Source organism: Brachypodium distachyon, chromosome 2 (genome assembly GCF_000005505.3).
Source record: "Brachypodium distachyon strain Bd21 chromosome 2, Brachypodium_distachyon_v3.0, whole genome shotgun sequence".
Classification (NCBI taxonomy): Eukaryota; Viridiplantae; Streptophyta; class Magnoliopsida; order Poales; family Poaceae; genus Brachypodium; species Brachypodium distachyon.
Window position 1 is genome coordinate 30,867,790 of NC_016132.3, and position 6,000 is coordinate 30,873,789.

At 52.0% G+C, this 6,000-nt stretch overlaps 1 long non-coding RNA gene across 1 annotated transcript; it reads right to left on the reverse strand.

Annotated features, from left to right (window-relative positions):
* Window positions 1–442: 442 nt before the first annotated feature.
* LOC112271006 lies at window positions 443–942 on the reverse strand. The gene is made up of 2 exons (XR_002963781.1): window positions 789–942; window positions 443–665 (listed from the first exon to the last, which is right to left on the reverse strand). It is a non-coding gene; the product is annotated as an uncharacterized LOC112271006 (long non-coding RNA).
* Window positions 943–6,000: the final 5,058 nt, after the last annotated feature.

Below are 6,000 nucleotides of genomic sequence, written 5' to 3' on the forward strand. Positions count from 1 at the left end.
AATTTTTAAAAGCACTGCAGAACATCACATAATACTTCGGCTATTGGTTCCCCCCTCCCCCACCCCACCCCCCAACCCCACCCAAAGGTGGCCAAGACAGTTGCTTGCCTCGCTCTTGGTTGAGAGCGCTTCACGTCTGTGTCATTCCATTCATGGAAAAAATGTCCTCTGCTTTTATCATATTTACTCCTATTGCCACCATGCCATGAGTCCAGCCCTGTTGCATGAGAGGATCAGAAAAATTCGTTGCATTAATCATAGCTTAATTAGAAATTTCATAGTTTTTTGTTAAACTGAATTAGCAACCAGGAAGCACGGATACGTTGATACGTATCCGATATGCGATACGGGGATACCGCGATACACCGGTTTTTGAAAAACATAGATACGGAGATACGTTTCTATATATATGTTAAATAATAAAAATACAGAAAGTAAAGGCTGAATACAGAAGATAAACAATTAACATTAAAAAGAGGCAATGGTCCAAAAGATCACAAGTTCACCCCTACATTCATACAACCCACAAGGCCACGAATTCACAAAATAACAGCAGACAGTCACTCAGTCAGGCAGACGTCCAATAGCTAATTAAGGACTTAAGGTTGTCAAAAACTGCAGCAACTAGCAGTAGCACAAATAAGGCCTCTCTACTCCTCCATGGCCTGGACAGAGAAAGGAGAAGGAGAACCAGAGAAGAAAGAATCAGAGAAAGGAGAACCGGAGAGGAGAGAATTAGAGAAAGGAGACTGGAGAAGAGAAGAGGGGAAAGAAGGGTGATAAATCACCTGGAAGCTGCAGAGGAAGGAGCGGCGGCGGTCCGGCGGCAGAGTTCCGGCGACGGAGGTCCGGCGGCGGCGTCCAGCGGCCGTGCCTGTGGTTCTCGTGGGCTGGGCTTATTTCTAGTCGGGGTGGCTTTTCCGTATCCAGACCGTATCAGCAAGTATCTTTGCCGTATCGGGAATTATTTTAATTTTTTAAAATCGCGAAATTATGTGATACAGGCAAAATACGTATCTGGCCGTATCCGGGCGTATCCCTGTATCCGTGCAGTATCCGACACGGTTACGTTGGTTTCTGGCCGCATCCGCGTTTCCTAGATTAGCAAGGCCTAAAATTTAAATTCAAGTTTTTTATTTACCTTATTTTCTTAAAATTTCAGGACCTCGTTTGTATTTTATTTTGGATATTAAAGGAAAAAGCCTTTTCATATTTTCTGGGCCGAAGCTCAGTTTTTTCGACCGGCTTGACGGCTGGCCTACCTTTCTTCTCTCCTTCCCTCTTCTCTTCTGGGCCGCAGCAGCCCATCTTTCCTTTCTCTATTTTCTTTTAGTTTCTTCTTTCCCTGGGCCGCACCTTCACTGGCCGATCAGCCAGCCCAGCCCAGCCGCACGCCTGCCCGCTCCCTCCTCGGGCTTCTTTCACGAGCACACCAAGCCAGAAACGCACGCAGCGCGTCTCCTCTCTTGCAAGTTGCAACCCTCTTCACTTCTTTATTTTCTGCCCCGCCTCCTCCAGTCCACAGCGCCGCAGCCGCCGCGCTGGTGGTGGCCGCTGGCTGTTTCCGGTGAACCGGTGTGCTACACAGCCTTGGGAATATTCAAGTAAAAGTCAGACAATGGTGTGTGTGCGTGTCAGCGTGTGTGACTGCGTGTATGCATGCGTGCGAACTCGTGTGCTCCAGCCCCACGGTTAGGTTGGTAGACCTATGTACCGTACCCTTTTGGTGTTTGTGATTGTGTGCATTCGTGACAAAAGAGATGATGAAACTAATTAACCGACGGTTTTCCTTGGCGTTACATGGCAAGAAAGCGACGTCATCTCCACCCATGGCGTACCTGCGTGTGGACTAGAGCGCATGCGAGTACAGGATCGTCGTTGATGGTAACTGGTTGATCACTATTCTCTTGAAAAATCGAAATCTTCCTGTTAATTGGGCCGCGTAGGCTGTCTGGACCAAGCTGGGCCGAGACAGCCCTTCTCTCTTCTTCTCGGTGCCTGCCTACCTGTTGGCCAGTTCCTCTAGAAAAAAAAACGGTTGCCTAGTTTTCTCAAAAAATAAAAATAAAAATAAACCTGTTGGCTAGCGATCCATCCATTCCTCTCCCCGACCTTCCCGTACACTTTCCAGGATGTTGCGGCTTGCATGTTCCACTTTTGTGCCTCAATCCGTGTTCCCATGCTACGTGGCGACGCACTCCTCCCCATCCGCAATTTTATCAAAGAAAAAAAACCGATATGCCGATACTCTTCACTGTCGGATCTCGAAGTCCCCGAAATCTTCTCCTCGATGCCACTTGGTCAGAAAAATCATCGTCTCCTCGATGCCGCCGGTGACCATCCTCCGCCGGTGCCCTTCGCCTGCAAGCCGCGTCCCTCAGGCTCCGCTTCCTACCCTTGTGGCCGCCCCCCTTTCTCCACGCCCCTGACCTCCCTGCTTCCGCAGCTTGGCGAGGAGCTCTGATCCTCTGACAATCCGTCGGTGCCGAGCTATGAGACCAGCCACGACGAGATCGTCCTTGTCCAGCCCCCTCTTCCTACCCGCTCCCTCACCCTCGCCCCTGACCTCGCGCAGCCCGTCAAGGAGCGATGAGATCGTCGGCGGTCTGCGGTCCTTGGACTCGACATCGGCAATGGCGTGCATTGCGGGTGGAGCACGAGCCATGAGCGGATGAGGTGGGGGTGAGGTTGGGGGTGCACTTGCGGGCGAGCGCCATGGACAACGGGCACATCAGCGTGGCTGGTCCGCTGATTGCTTGCAACTTGAGAATTTGCCTCCGCTTCCTGCTTGTGCGTTGTTAAGTGGCTATGAGAATTTGCCCCTTTCCGTTTGTTGATTACTTGATTGCTTGTAAATTGAGAATTTGCCACAAGCTTGTGCCTTGTTAGGCTGATCATAGATGTGGTTCAGCCTCAGGTTGTTTGTCTTTGCATTAGTTTAGTGGATGGAAGATCAAGAGATTTTGGCACGTGGCGGCAAATTTGTTCGCGTGCGAATAGAATTAAAGACACCGGGCGGCGCGGATTTACTGTTCTAAAGAAAAAATAAAGCACGGACTGGAGGGAAAGTTTCGAGTTCATCCAATGGAAGCCACGTGGCAGGGGAGCACGGATCGGGGCACAAAAGCAGAACAGGAAGCCACATCCCACTGCCCATCTCCCCTCTTCTCTTCCCGTGTGAGCTTTGTCGCCGCCCTTTCTAGTCCCTCTCCTGTCTTGCCTTAGCGCACAGAGACGCAGATTCACGGGGCGGGCCGGGGCCGGACGAGCCGAGGGAAAAAAATTCGTGGGGGGCGGGGTTTGCTCGCTTCGTCGCGCCACGGAGGAAAGGGAGGCGGCCACGACACCACACAAAGAAGACGGGAGTGGTGACCTAGCATGACTAACCGTACTTGACTCTGCTATACCCGGTACAACCCCGTTGGGGGCCCACAAGAAAGCATACTACGACTCCAGTAGTTTACATGTCAAATCTTGTGACTCAAGACAAGAAAAATTAATTAGAGTATATTCCTTCATTGTAATTGACTTGGACTCTACCTTATACCTGGGTTCCTGTATATATAAAGGACCAGGAGGGGGATCCAAGGACACCTCCCAACTTAGATACAAGTCACCTAGACGCACTCATCGACTCTGTGCATTTAAACTCTGCGGCATCCCATTGTAATCGATTCAGCAATACAGATCCGACAAGCAGGACGTAGGGGTATTACCTCATCGAGGGCCCTGAACCTGGGTAAATCGTGTCCCCTGTGTCCTTGTTAGCCGACGAGTTCGCCAACGCATACTTGAAATCTTTCCTTTATACAAGTCCATCAATATGCACATTGTCAAAGTCACATCTTCGTCATTGGCGCCGTCTATGGGAAAGACGTGTGTTGGAGTCGCGATCTCAGCGGTTTCAGATCCAGAAAAACCATCATCGACTCAGGCGAGTCGAGGACCCTCGAGTCCCCTACCGCTCGCCTCCAAGCCAACCCCGCAGTCCTTGACAAATTTGATGCTCGCCTAGATCTCATATTCAGTGAGTTCCACGTCCGATCCGGTATCCTTCGACTACCGTGTCCGACTGTCTCGACTCCGGAAGAGTTGCTTCTTCTTTCTCCCTTAGAGAAAGACCCGCCGTCAGGCTCGGCGGGGCCACTCAATGAAGCATAGCAAATCTCCTCTGGAACCTGCTCTGATTCCAAAGCAGATCCGTCTCCGCGTGCGAACAGCCCCGTTCCAAGCGACGCTGGCGACCGCTCGGAACAAGGAAGGTTCCGTGACGACCTCACCTTGTCGGGTTCACCCGACGAAACATAACGGGTTTCCCTTGGAACCTGCTCCGATTCGGAGAGCCATCCACTCCAGTCTGCAGAAAAGCCCCGTCCTAGTCGACACCAGCAACTGCTCAGAGCGGGAAGGCTGCCATAGCAGCAACGATCTTGTGCCCAAGTGCGCCATCGCTCAAGTCTTCATGACAAATCTCGTCGCCCCCGAAGCTGACTCCTCCGACTGCGAGTGCATCCGCAAATCCACCGGCTGGATATTTAGCGGCAGAGAAGGCTCGAGTCCAGGCAGCTCTTGAGTCGGGAGTCCTCATGAAGGACCCCATCGCCGTTGAATTGCAATTGTATGCCAATTCTCTTGCTAGGGCTCAACACGACCTGAACAAAGAGAAAGAGGATTTCATCAAGAAGCAAAAGCTTGAAGCTGAGAGGTTGAAGAAATTGGATGAAGATATCCAGGCACACAAAAGAACTCGCTCGGGACCACCCAACGATTCTGATGGGGCCACCCCTCCTAGAGCTCTCCCGAGACGAAACATCTTGCGTCATGACCACACAACCCGAAACCTGGCTCCAAGCTTCATGTCGGTTGACGGCCACAGAGATATGATACCAGAAACCCCGAAGGCTGTCTTGCTTGCAGCCAATACCTACCTACAAACAATCCAACCACCCGACAGTGACCCGCGCTCGCGGCTTCAGAAACAGATTCTGGAAGGATTGAATAGGACAGGGGCTTCTTGTATCAGCCAAGATTTCAACAACCGAAGGCCGCCGCAGGACAGGACTCCATCCCACCGTGAAGGAGAAATCCAGCACAACCTCGACCCGCCTCCTCGAGGCCGCAGGGAGCGCAACTCGCACCCAAGGGAAACACAGGGGTCTCCCCGGGTCGCAAACCATGACCGGCGAGACAGGTATCGCGACCGCTCGCCGGACTCCGACCACGAGGCCGAGAAATGCGGAGCACCGTGCTTCAGCCGTCACATCCGCCAAGCCAGGATGCCCAGGAATTTCAAACCGCCGACTGACCTAGCCAAGTATGACGGCACTCAAGAGCCCAAAACTTGGTTCGAAGACTACCTCACCGGAATTCGCTGCCAAGGTGGTTCTTGTAGTACCGCCATGCAGTGCCTGCAGTTGCAGCTCAGAGGCTCTGCACGCACGTGGCTAACCGGTTTTCCACGAGACGACATTGACTCGTGGGATGAGCTCATCCAAGCTTTCACCCGCAACTTCAGGTCCACGTACAAACGACCCATCTCCCTCGAGCAACTCCGAGCTTGCATTCAAAAAGAGGGAGAGTCCATCCGTTCGTACATCCAGCACTGGACCAACACCAAACATGCTTCCGAGGAAGTCTCCGATGAAAGCGCCAAAGACGCCTTCAAAAGAGGACTCCAATGAGTCAAACTCAAGGAAGAATTGGGTCGTGTCCGGCCCGCAACCATCAACTACCTGATGGAAATCGCTAATCGCTGGGCCGACGGTGAAGACTCAGTTCGCAATGAACGCCACCGATCTCCAGAAGAAGAGGGCGATCGTGGTCACGATCGAAGGAGAAAGCACAAAAACCGAGCATTCGAAGAATCACACCCACCTTACTTTATCACAGCCGCCTCTTCATCAGAGTTTGGCTCTCGGGAGAACGGGAATCGCGGTGGAGGTTTTCAAAGTGGTGACAAGCGCAAGCAACAATGGCAGAGAAAAGGGAACCAACCTACAC